The following is a 13,643-nucleotide window of genomic DNA, read 5'->3' as shown; positions in this document are numbered from 1 at the left end:
CACCCGCCTCGGCCTCCCAAAGTGCTGGGATTACAGGCTTGAGCCACCGCGCCCGGCCTATATTGTTTCTTTATAATGAGAGATAACTTGATGATTTCAAGGTTTTGAGTGTCCTTATTAATCCATTCCACAGCCATTTGCTGCATATTTCCTATGTGTTGGGCATTATACTAGACACCAGAAATACAGAGATTTTGTCCATTTATTAGATTAGTTTATTATCTATCAGGGAGCTTTCATAATAAAAATAGTAGCTAATGTTATGATGGTAACATATGACATTTAACTGAGTGTTTACTCTTTGCATTAAGCACTTTACATCAATCACCTCATTCAATCTTACGAACTACTATTTCCCTGATTTAAAAAACAAGGAAATTGGCCAGGCATGGTGGCTCACACCCGTAATCCCAGTACTTTGGGAGGGCAAGACAGGCAGATCACTTAAGCCCAGAAGTTCGAGACCAGCCTGGACAACGTCAAGAGACCATGTCTCTACAAAAACTATAAAAAATTAGCCCATTGTGGTGGTACACATCTGTAATCCCAGCTACTCAGGAGGCTGAGGTGAGAAGATCACCCGAGCCCAGGAGATCAAGGCAGCAGTGAGCTGTGATTGTGCCGTTGCACTCCAGCCCCAGCAACAGAGTGAGACCCTGTCTCAAAAATTAAAAATAAAAAAAAAAAAGGAAATGGAGCACAGCAATATTTAATAACTTGCCCAGGCTTACAGAGCTCAGACAGGCAGAGCCAAGATTTACTCTTAATAATTGTGGTTTTCTGTCCAGCATTCACTCCCTTCCTTTTGATGACGACACCTGGATTTTCCTTCAGGGAACCACCCTTCTCACATTTGGTCCCTTTAGTTCAGCTGGAACTGACTACCCACACCTAGTCCAAGGACTAGTGTTGACCCCGGCCACTTAAGCTCCCAGACGCACTGATTGGCTCAGACATGAGCATGTGACTCATAAGAGACCAATAGTAGTTAAGTCTGAAGAGGTTTTTGGGTTTTGTTTGTTTGTTTGTTTTTTGGGTTTTGGTTTTTTCGTGTCCCTTTTGGGGAAAATGAGCTGCCTTAGCACTTGAATTGAACTCCTGGCTATAGAAATAAAGCAATCTTGGAGATTTGGGAGGATCGTCTGTTATAGAGAATGATACCAACCAGAAGCAGAATGAGGAAAATTGGAGACTGAGTCCTGATGCCATGATTTGAACCCTTGGATCTAGCCATGACTGAAGCTTTCTCACTGTCTGGTCTTTTCAGTTACATAAGCCTCAACTTAGCTTCTCACACTTGTAAAAACGAGTCCTAGCTAACACAAGAGTACAGGCACCTAACCCAGTAACTATTGCACCAGCTGAGTGAGGAGGGCTGAAACAAATGTGGAGGGACCAGGCGCAGTGGCTCACACCAGTAATTCCAGCACTTTGGGAGGCCGAGGTAGGAGGATCACTTAAGCCCAGGAATTCAAGGCCAGCCTGGGCAACATAGCAAGACTCCATCTCTACAAAAAAAAAAAAAAAATTAGCCAGGCATGGTGGTGCACAGCTGTTGCTTCAGCTACTCAGGAGGCTGAAGCAGGAGGATCACTTGAGCCCAGGAGTTTGAGACTGCAGTGGGCTAGGACAGTACCACTGTACTCCAGCCTGCATGACAGAGCAAGATCTCATTTCTAAAAATAATAATAATAAATAAAATAAAATTAAAATAATACAGTAGATGTGGGTATTTAGGGTGCACTTAAACGTACTCAGCATATGTATAAAGTGAGATGTTTTTCACTTTCTTGCCTTTCCTATCCTAGGTCTGACGCTAAATCTCAGGAGAGATATATTTACACTAAGAGAGAGAAAGGCATGGATTAACTTCATGCCGACACCAGCCAAGCCAGTCATCCTTCACTGGGGGGTTGGGCGGCGCTACCCAGTGTCCTGAAAGATTATCACAAAAGACCTGATCTCAGGGACAACAATAACAGCAGCAAGAATTATTTAGGTTCTGGAATACATTTCATCTGTGGTTTACAAAGCCCTTGACAGCAAAATTAAATCTGACATCACTCCTCAGGTTAACAAAGCACTGTTGCAGACTTCACAGTGGAGTGAGCTCAGACACTGGAGGGCCCTCTCTCTCTGAGGGCTGGAGTCACCTGTTTCGGCTGGGCTCACAATGCACCAGTCACTTCCAAGAGTGACTTGTCATGAGGGGGTAATGCAACCCTTGGAGCAAAAGGAGTAACATACACAGGACCTCAACCAAGCCACGGGCTCCATCAAACCCATCTTTGGGTTTCACTCCTTGGCCACAGGGCAATCTCATCCTTACCCCTCCCCCACCAGGTTCAGAAAGAACGTTACCACCTCACAGTCTTGTGAAGGTCAGACTTCAGAATCAGCAGGTAAGTTAATTAGACCACTAACATCCTTTGAAAGGAATGTAACAGCTGACATTAAGATCATCACAAAAGGTTATATATATTTTTTCTCTATTGGAGAGGACAATTCCCATGTTCAGGCAGCAGAGGCATGAGAGCATTAGCATTCACAACCAACTCCAGAAGTATGTAAATAACCACGCTGCTTAGCACCCTGGCCCATAGGCGGTTCACCCTCTTCCACGATTAAAGGTGACCATCACACTTAGTGTTTGTACTGCTGAGCATGGTGAGGTCATATTTCCCCTCCAGAGATGGAGACAAAAAGGGGAAAAAAAAACCCACCACTTTTTCTCCTTGATACATTTCAAGCTGTAATAAATCAGAATTTAGATCTTTGGTGAATAATTCATATTTATCTAAAAGAAAAAATAATGACTTTCATTATATTTCATCTTCCTTTTAACTGAGTTTTGGAAACTGATTCCCTGGACTGGAGCTTCCAGAAATCCATAGGAGGTTTGCCTGATGGCTCACCCTTGGGGTGCCTCCTGGAACCTCCACCCTTCTTGCCTGGCTCTCTTTGGCTCCCCCGGGTTTATGGGGGATGGGAGCAGTACAGGAAGAGTCTGGGCTGACCATGGTACTGGCTGTGTCAGGTACCTAGAGCTGACTCTTCTCTCAGGGCTAGCATAGGATCCTGGAAGTTCCCCTCCTGGGTCCTACAACTGCATCCTTTGACCCAGGTAGTAAGTCTCCTAGGCTAACTGCCATCATCTCCCTCCCCCTCAGTCAGGCACTGGACAGCATGCGCTCCACCTTCTTGTGCTGAAATCTCCTTGCTCCATGCAAGAAGTTCAATGGGCAGGGTTCCTTTAAAGCAACCCCACCTTTCCTGAGTGATTTGGAAGAGCATATTTTGACCTTTGTAGTAGTGCAACGATGCCTCAAACACAGTGATTTCTACAGCCACAGGGGGGTGCAGCCAGCCTCTCCTTCATTAAAGACTTTTCCTTCTCTTCCAAGCTTGAGCTACGGTTCCAACCCCTCTCTTCTCCCCATCACATAGGACACATATTGAACTCTCTTAGTGGGTAGTCTATTCAGTGCTTCTCTCATTAGGCTTGAGGTGAGGAAAAAACATGCCCTCCTTTCTCCTGAGAGGAGAATGGGGCTCCCATCACACCATAATTCTCTCCAGAGAAATCTATAATAATTCCCAGTGTTTGGCCTTTTCATTGTCAACCCTCCAACGCCCACCTCTTTTTTCTTTTACATTCAACTATGCTTATTTTAATTGATGCACATTTCACATACGGTAAAATTCACCTTATTAGCATACAGTTCTATGAGCTTTGAAAAATAAATACAGTAATACAACCACCCACACCATCAAGATACAGAATAGTTTCATCCTTGCCCGGTATTTCCTCGCCTCTCTTTGTAATCAACTGCTTCCCTCTCCCTAGGCTCCGCAGCCACTGTTCTCTTATTTGTCCCTAAAGGTTAGCCTTTTCCAGAATATCATATAAATGGATTTATTCAACATGCAGCCTTCGAGATTGACTTCTTGCACTTAACGTAATGTTTTTGCAATTCGCCCATGTTGTCAGGATTAGTCATTTGCTCCTTTTTATTGCTGAGGTGTACTGCTTTGTATGGATGTACCGAAGTTTGCTTATCTGTTCATTAATTGATGGGATTTTGGGTTGTTTCTGGTTTTTGACAATTATGAATAAAGCCACTATAAAAAATCATTTTATAGGTTTCTGCGTGAACACAAGTTTTCATTTCACTTGGGTAAATACCTAGGAACGGGATGGTAGGATTGCTGGATAATGGCCAGGTGTAGCCCTCCCAGCACTTTGGGAAGCTGAGGAAGGTGGGTCACTTGAGGCCAGGATTTTGAGATCAGTCTAGCCAGCATGGTGAAACCCTGTCTCTACTGAAAATACAAAAATTAGCCAGGCATGGTGGTGTGCACCTGTAGTCCCAGCTACTTAGGAAGCTGAGGCATGAGAATCACTTGAACCCAGGAGGTGGTGGTTGCAGTGAGCTGAGATTGTACCACTGCACTCTAGCCTGGGTGACAGAGTGAGGCTCTGTCTCAAAAAAAAAAAAAAAAAAAAAAGGATTGCTGGATAGTATCACAAGAAACTGCCAAACTGTTTTCCACAGCTGTAGCTATACCATTTTGCATCCACCAGCACAATGTGAAAGTTCCTGCTGTCCCACATCTTTTCCAGCACTTAGTATTGTTGAATTTTTTTTAGCTAATCTAATAAATGTAGAGCTGTACCTTATAGTTTTAATGTGCATTTCCCTAATAACTAATGACATTGAGCATATCTTCATCTATTTATTTGCCATCCATATATTACCTTTGATAAAACATCAGTTCAAATCTTTGCCTACTTTTAAATTATGTAATTATGTTTTTTTAACGTAATGAGTTTTGAGAGGTTATTTATTTATTATTATTTTTTTTTAACAGAGTCTCACTCTGTCACCAAGGCAGGAGTGCAGTGGCACGTTCCTGGCTCACTGCAACCTCCACCTCCCAGGTTTAAGCAATTCTCCTGCCTCAGCCTCCCGAGCAGCTGGGACTACAGATGCGTGTTACCATACCTGGCTAATTTGTTAATATTTTTAGTAGAGACGGTGTTTCACTGTGTTAGCCAGGATGGTCTCTGTCTCCTGAATTCGTGATCTGCCCACCTCAGCCTCCCAAACTGCTGAGATTACAGGCATGAGCCACCACACCTGGCTGAGAGTTTTTTATATAGATGGATCAGATAAGCGTCCTGCCTTCTCCCAGTCTGTAGTTTGTCTTTCCCTTCTTTTAACAGTGCCTTTTAAAGAGCAAAAGTTTTTTTTTTTTTTTTTTTTTTTTTTTGAGACGGAGTTTCGCTCTTGTTACCCAGGCTGGAGTGCAATGGCGCGATCTCGGCTCACCGCAACCTCCGCCTCCTGGGTTCAAGCAATTCTCCTGCCTCAGCCTCCTGAGTCGCTGAGATTACAGGCACGCGCCACCATGCCCAGCTAATTTTTTGTATTTTTAGTAGAGGCGGGGTTTCACCATGTTGACCAGGATGGTCTCGATCTCTTGACCTCGTGATCCACCTGCCTCGGCCTCCCACAGTGCTGGGATTACAGGCTTGAGCCACCGCGCCCGGCCAGAGCAGAAGTTTTCAACGTTGATGTAGTCTAACATAGCAATCCTATCTTTTATGAATCATGCTTTTAGTTTTGTAACTACAGAATCTTTGCCTAACCCAAGATCACAACGATTTTCTCCTACATTTTCCTCTAAAGGTTGTATGTACTGGGCTTTACATGAAAGTCTATAACCCACTTTGAGTTAATTTTTGTACATGGTGCAACAAATAGAACAAGGTTCACTTTTGCATATAGATGTCTAGTTGTTTTAGCACCATTTGTTGTAAAACTATCCTTTCTCCATTGACTTGCCTGTATCTTTGTTGAAAATCAATTGATTATATATATATGTGGGTCCGTTTCTGGATTTCTAGTTGATTTCTTTGATCTGTGTATTTTGTTTCGACAATGTCACATTGTCTTGGTTAATCCAGCTTTAGAGTAAGCCTTTAAATCAGATAGTGTGAGTCCTCAAATTTTGACCTTTTTCAAAATTATTCCTTTGCCTTTCCATATAAATTTTAGAATCAACTTTTCTATTGCTGCAAAAGAAACCCTGCTGCATTGGAATTGCAATGAATCAATAGTTCATTTTGAGAAGAATTGCCATCTTGGCAATTCTGAGTCTTCCAGTCTAACCATAACCTTATTTAGGTTTTCTTTGTTATTTCAGCCGTGTTTTATAGCTTTCAACATCTAGATCTTATACATATTATATTATATTTATAACTAAATATTTCAGGTCTTTGGATATTATTGTTAAGAAAATACTTTAAAAAATTAGTTCCCCATTAATTATCAGTGTATAAAAATACAATTGATTTTTGGTTTTAGACCTGGTATCTTGCAGTCTTACTAATCTCATTTATTGGCTCTCATAGTTTTCTTTGCAGATTCTCTGAGATTTTCTGTGTAGAAAATTATGTCATCTGTGAATAGAAATAGTTGTATTTCTTCTTTTACAATGCATATGCCTTTTACTTCTTTTTTCTTGCCTTATTGCACTGGCTGCGACCTTCAATAAAATGTTAGATAGGAGTAGTGAAGCAAACATCCTTATCTTATTCCTAATTTTAGGAATTAGCGTTTCTTTGGAGCTTTCTCACTAAATTTGTAGTGAAAAGAAAACATTTCTTAGCTCTCGCCCAAGGAAAGAATAAAACTCCTATCTCACTGACAACTCTTTCCAAGAAATCTAATTTCAACTTCTGGACTTTACAACTTCAGCCTGGGTCATACCTTTGAGGTAGACAGAGCTAAAGGTCACAGAACTGGTTCCAGGATGCCTCTTTGTAAGTCTTGCAAATGCGTTCTACTATCTTACTTTTTGCAAAAGGGGAAAGCTTGCCTATTATTTTTTTTTCTCAGTATTTTGGGGCCTCAGCCAAAATCAAGACATCCATCTACAGATGTTATTATTAATTTTATTTTATAAATGAGGGATGTTAGGCTCAGAGAGTTTAAATAACTTGCCCAAGGTCATATAGTTACTAAGTGACATAATTCAAATTCAGCTTTGTCAGGGCCAGAGGAGATGTTATTTCCACTAGGCCATATCAGTACAGCTAGAAAAATTCAGACAGCATTTATCATCCCCCCAACTCACATGTAAAAGCAAAATGGCTAAGGTATCTCTAAACGTCATTTAGTCATTCTAGAAGACCATACTATGCCTAATGAAGTTTGTCCTCCAAATAGCCGTGGAATGATAATCATCTGAAATCCTGAAGCAGGTGCTGAGGTCAGAAGCTGAGAGTCTCTAATTATCAACACTGGTCCCCTCAGGCTTTCCTTGAATAACTCAGACAGGAAATCAGAACAGACATTATGGACTCTATTTTGGTCAAGAAATTTGACCTATGTCTCTAGATCAAGGAGCCCACGCCAATCTGCTTCTGTGGCCACTTCAACAAACTCGGGCCCCAGCTGGAGATCACTTCTTGCAGATCAGAGTCAGCCAGGCCCTGAGCAAAAGCTTAGGGTTGAAACTGATGCCAGTGAAGTCACAAACTGAAATAAATATCTCCCCTATCATTCATAACCCCCCAGCAAGTGAACAAAACATTTGTGTAAGTTTTCCAAAAAAATGAATTTTCCTGGGAGCGAAAAGATTTAAATTAAAAAGAGGAGTCTCAGCAATTTTACTTCTGGGCATATACCCTAAAGAATTGAAAATAGCTGTTTAAGCAAAAACTTGTACATGAATGTTCACAGTAGCACAGACTGTTAACAATAGTCGAAAGGCAGAAACAGTCTGAATGTTCATCCACTGAAGAATAGATAAATGAAATATGGTATATCCATATAATGGAATATTATTCAGCCATAAAAAGGAATGAAGTAACTGATCTGTGCTACAACACAGATGAATCTTGCAAACATTATCCTAAGTGAAAGAATCCAGACACAAAAACCCCCCCATTGTATAATTCTAATTATATGAAGTATTCAGAGTAGGCAAATCTATGGAGACAGAAAGCAGCCTGATGATTGCTAGGGGGTGAGGGAGAGGGGAATGGGGAGCGACTGCTTCATAAGTCTGGAGTTTCCTTTCAGGGTGATGAAAATATTCTGGAACAAAACAGTGGTGATAGTTGTACAACTCTGTGAATGTACCAAATGTAACTGCTTTATACACTGAAAAACTGGTTAAATGGTCAATTTTATGTGTATTTTACTCTAACTATCTTTAAAAGAGGGGTCTTTGCTTGAGAGCGGCTGTCATTTTGCTGTTATGTTATGGTTGTCTATCCAGATCACTTCCTGATAAACCTCTTCTGCTTAGCTGTTTCTTGTCATACGCCACTTGGATTATCACAGTAGCCTCCTCACTGGTCTCCTGTTCCTGGTTTTACTCATCTTCCATGAACTCTCTACAGTGTCAAAATGAGCATGACGTTCCTTTCTTTAAAATCTTTCAAGGGTCCCTGAGCTCCTACTGCAAGAGGATCGCATTCCCTTGCCCAGTGTTGAAAGACACTTCCTGATTTGGCACCCAATTGCTCCTCTCCCTGTGCAGGCCTCATGGTGAGTGTTCCCTGAAAGGGCAGGGCCCACGGTGCTCTCAAGGACTGTTCTGTCCCAAGCAGAGAGAATGGCCCCTGGTGCATAGCAGGTGCTCAGTAAGCGTTTGTGAATGCAGTAATCAGGCTTCAGCTAATCTATGTAGCTCCAGCTCTTGCTACTTCCTCAAATACCCGGTATTCTAGCCAAACCAGATTGTCCAGTAAGTTAGGCCAATCCACGCATCTGAGCCTTTGTTGAATTGCTCTCGCCATTTGGAATGTTTTCTGACCATCCGTAAATCTGAGCAAAGGAGTTCATCCTTTAAGACAGTTCAAGCAGTTTCTTGTGACTGTCAGTCACTGGTTTCTTGGTGTTCCCATAGCATGTTGAACAGCCCTTTGTGGCAGCTTTAGTATGTCTTGTTTTGGAATCATTTGTCTACATCCCTGAGTCTCTTACAGGACTATGTGGACTGAGTAGCTCATCTTAACTCCTCCTGCATCCCCTCTTGTGATTAACATATTATAGGTGATATTGGGGAAACAACACAAAAGGTAACTAAATGATTCTTCTTGAAAGATCAACCTGGAAACCAGGCGTGGAGGCTCACACCTGTAATCCTGGCACTTTGGGAGGCCAAGGCAGGCGGATCACTTGGAGTCAGGGGTTCGAGACCAGCCTGGCCAACATGGCGAAACCCCACCTCTACTAAAAATATAAAAATTAGCAGGCACGGTGGCGGGGGCCTGTAATCCCAACTATTCGGGAGGCTGAGGCAGGAGAATCATTTGAACTGAGGAAGCGAAGGGTGCAGTGAGCTGAGATCACGCCAGTAAGCTCCAGCCTGGGCAACAGAGTGAGACTCTGTCTCGAAAGTGAGAAAGAGGAAGGAAGGAAGGAAGGAAGGAAGGAAGGAAGGAAGGAAGGAAGATCAACCTTGAGATATTTTTTTCTCACAGAAAGCAATCTGAATTAAACTGGAAATTGAGGACAATCATCACTGAATCTCAGTAATTCTACGTACTTGGCTGTGGTAAAAGACAAGAGAAGGAGACAGAAGTGGAAGCAAGTGGAAAGGGCAGGAAACTGTAGCAGCATAATGGATGTCGCCCTTTCACAGAGCACCTCTCTTTCTGAAGGATCCCACCAGGGACTTGCTGAATGGATTGGAAAGTGAACGGCAACCATCACTCTGTCTCCAGGAAGAGAGGAGCGGCCACGTACTCTGGGTGTTACATTCGGTACAAGTGTAACCTCCCACCAAGCCTCAGTAATTAAGAACCAACCGTGAAAATGAAATTCCGGTTTTCCTTTACATCATTTTCCCTTTATTGCTTCGTCCCCTCTTGCCCACTGACGTCAGGAGTATATTTCATCCTGCCTCTTCCTAATCATGTTTGTCTCTCCAGCTTGGGCAGAATGTGCTGCGCCGCCTGTGCGCTCTTCAGCAACTTGTGCTCTCCATGTGCTTGTCTTTTCCTGGTGTCTGCTGCTGGGTCCTTTTGGTTAATGTCACCCTCCCTTCCCCAGCATACAAGAGAGCGGCCACTCAGAAAGGCTTGGCTGCGGAGTCAGACTCTGCAGACAAGAAGATGCCCCTCTGGCTTTTCCTCAGCCTTGCAAGGCACTTTGAATCCTGCATTTCAAAGTGGAGAAGGATAAATTCAGGAAGAGGTAGGGGCCCAAGAACATAAGGGAAAAGAATTGATAATGCTTTTGTGTATCTGCTAAGTGATCTCACTTAATTCTCTCTTCCCGATGAGATCGTATTATAAGTTGACGGATGAGGAAACGGAGATGAAATAACTTCCCCAAGACCACTCCGCTGGTCAGTGTCAGAGCCAAGATACAAACCCAGAAATGTCTACTCCAGCATCGGGGCCCTCGCCTCCCCCACACACCTCTGGCTGTGGGATTAGGCTGCCCAGTGGGCTTTGGGAAAAGAGAGGCAGGAGACATTTTGAATGTAGATCTGATTGAGGCTGGCGTCCGAGGCCACAGGGGTCCAATCTGGCCATGAGATTTCCTGATGCTCTTCACACCAAGCTATTGCCCATCAAGTCCGGATGTTTTAGAGCTGGGGATGCAGGGAAGCCTCTAGAAGAAAGGGGTTGGTGAGGAGTTGGGCAAAGGCTGGGCTCTAAACAGGAAATGGAGGTAGACTAGGACCAGGCTCCCATCCCTGGAAATGGAGGTAGAAATAAAGCCATCAGTTGGGACGCTGCAGTGCAGATTCAGGAAAGGTCTCAGTCTGGGGCCCAGGCACATAGAAGACATCTCCAGCAGGTGGGGCTGCTAATACCCACCTTGCTTCACCAGGATGAAGCTGGATGCCACTGGATACAACACTCTGTTTTCCAGTTTCCTACTAATTTTTTGGTGCCTCTACTTGCACATACCCACTTTACCGGCAGTAACTCAGTGCCGGCCAGTTGTGGTGCCGTGCTTACTTGTGCAAAGCCACAGATTAAATTCCTATATTCATTGGTTGATTCATTCATTCATTCATTCATGTATTCATACAGCAAACATTTGAGGGGCTACTATGGACTATGTGCTGGGGAAAAGCAAATGAATAAAACACAATCCCTGCCAGCACAGAGGTCACAGGTGTCCAGGGAGCAGATGTGCATGTGAATATTTACAGCACAAGTCATCAGCAACAGAGGTATGTTGAGGTACCCAGAAAATACCGTGTTCCTCTCGGGCGTGGAGGTAGGAGAAAGCACCCCAGTGGACAGGGCAGTCGGAATGTCAAATTCCTACCTCTCATGGCTCATCAAAATGCCCTCTCCTGCCTGTGCTGGTGACAAGACAGGGCTGCGATCAGCCTGGAGAGCTGTGGAATGACCTTGATGGTGCAGTAAGGGTTAAAGCACAGAGGGGCAGAAGTACGAAATCATTTCCATGATAAGGCAGATCCTTGAGTCTGTGCCTCTGTGAGGTATAGGCCTCTCTTGGACAACAACGAGAAGGTATAAAATATAGCAAGGCTGCTCCTCTGAAGTAACAAATCCCTTCCCTTGTGTAAGCTGCTGAGATTGCCAACTTCAGGCTGGCTTCTGTGAGGTCCAGGCTTCTCTGTGAGGCCCAGGCCTCCTCTGTAAGCACAGGCCTCCTCTGTGAGATACTGACACCCCATTGTGAGGTACAGACCAGCATGAGGGAGCTGCCTTCTTTCATGCCATTATATATGCTTGATTTCATTATTCTCCTTTGCACTGCTTATGTACAGGTTAGGGGGTAAAATCAAATGACAGCTAGCAACAGGGGCAGGGTGATTATTCTCTCTAAGCCTTGAACTTGGACCAGCCACATTTCTGTCCTAGCGTAGATGACAATGTCAATGCTCTGCACAGATGTCCTTTTTTTTTTTTTTTTTTTTTTTTATAAAGACTTTTTTTGTTTGTTTTTGGTTTTTTTTTTTTTTTTTTTTTTTTTTTTTTTTTTTTTTTAAATTGAGATGGACTCTCACTCTGTCGCTCGGCTGGAGGGCAGTGGTGTGATCTTGGCTCACGGCAACCTCTGCCTCCTGGATTCAAGCAATTCTCCTGCCTCCACCTCCCGAGTAGCTGGGACTACTGAGTAGCTGTCATCTACACTAGGCCAGAAACATGGCTGGTCCAAGTTCAAGGCTTAGAGGTGCACACCACCATGCCCAGCTAATTTTTCTATTTTTAGTAGAGATGGAATTTCACCACGTTGGCCAGGATGGTCTCGATCTCTTGACCTCATGATTTGCCTGCCTCGGCCTCCCAAAGTGCTGGGATTACTGCCCTGACTCTTCCCTCACTCTCCTACTTGTCTCCCCTGACAGCACCTCTTTAGAAAAAATTACTTGCACATAAATCCTCATCTCAGGGTCTGTTTCCTAAACATTTACCTTAAAGAATGTAAGAGAGAAGGCTGCAGCTGCAGTTCATGCCAGCTAGGGTCACATTATGACTTTCCTGCAGGGCTGCCAGATTTAGCAAATTAAAAAATACACGATGCCCAGTTCATTTGAATTTTAGATAAACAACAATTTTTTTCTCAGTATGAATATGCCCCATGCAATTTTTGCAAAATATTTATACTAAGGTGCTAGTCACTGTTCATCTGAAATGCAAATTTAACTGGACCTTCTGTATTTTATGGCAATCCTTAGAAAGGACCTCAGGTCCTTTTGCTTTGTGGGCCCCTTTTTGCATTAAAAAGAAAAAGGTTATTTTACAACTGCATTGGTATAAAGATGAATATAGGCTGGGCATGGTGGCTTACGCTTGTAGAGCCAGCACTTTGGGAGGCCAAGGCAAGAGGACTGTTTGAAGCCAGGAGTTCAAGGCCAGCCTGGGAAAGCTCTTGAGCTAGTGAGATTCTGTCTGTCTGTCTGTCTGTCTCTCTCTCTCTCTTTTTTTTTCTGAGACTGAATCTCACTCTGTCACCCAGGCTGGAGTACAGTGGCTCAATCTCAGCTTACCACAACCTCCACCTCCTGGGTTCAACCCATTCTCCTGCCTCAGCCTCCTGAATAGCTGGGATTGCAGGCTTGCACCACCATGTCTGGCTAATTTTTTTGTATTTTTAGTAAAGACAGGGTTTTACCATGTTGGCCAGGCTGGTCTTGAATTCCTGAACTCAAGTGATCTGCCCGCGTTACCTCCAAAAGTGCTGAGATTCCAGGGATGAGCCACTGCATTCAGCCACAAGATCCTGACACTACAAAAAATTTAAAAAATTAGCCAGACATAGTGATGCATGCCTGTGGTCCCAGCTACTCAGGAGGCTATAGCAAGAGAATCACTTGAGCCCAGGAGTCCAAGGCTGCAGTGAGCTATGATCATGCCACTGCCCTTCAACCTGGGTCACAGAGCAAGACTCTGTCTCTAAATTTTTTTAATTAAAAAGAGAATATAGGCTGGGCATGGTGCCTCATGCCTATAATCCCAGCACTTTGGGAGTTTGAGGTGGGCGGATCGCCTGAGATCAGAAGTTTGAGACCAGCCTGGCCAACACAGTGAAACTCCATCTCTATTAAAAATGCAAAAATTAGCTGGGTGTGGTGGTAGGCACCTGTAAGCCCAGCTATTCGGGAGGCTGAGGCAGGAGAATCATTTGAAC

General features: G+C 43.6%; 1 long non-coding RNA gene across 2 annotated transcripts in view; it reads left to right on the top strand.

The window, feature by feature from the left end:
- Positions 1 to 9,842, top strand: part of LOC108311428 — a 51,566-nt gene extending 41,724 nt beyond the window's left edge. Inside the window, exons 3-4 of one of the 2 annotated variants that reach the window (XR_001828195.2) lie at positions 8,460 to 8,564; positions 9,503 to 9,842. This is a non-coding gene — a long non-coding RNA (uncharacterized LOC108311428). Of the gene's footprint in view, positions 1 to 1,808; positions 2,068 to 8,459; positions 8,565 to 9,502 lie in introns of those variants that run through there. The other variant, XR_001828198.2, reaches the window with a different exon arrangement.
- The last annotated feature ends 3,801 nt before the right edge of the window (positions 9,843 to 13,643 follow it).

Source organism: Cebus imitator, unplaced genomic scaffold (genome assembly GCF_001604975.1).
Source record: "Cebus imitator isolate Cc_AM_T3 unplaced genomic scaffold, Cebus_imitator-1.0 Scaffold115, whole genome shotgun sequence".
Taxonomy (NCBI): domain Eukaryota; kingdom Metazoa; phylum Chordata; class Mammalia; order Primates; family Cebidae; genus Cebus; species Cebus imitator.
This window is presented reverse-complemented; position numbering and strand designations above follow the sequence as displayed.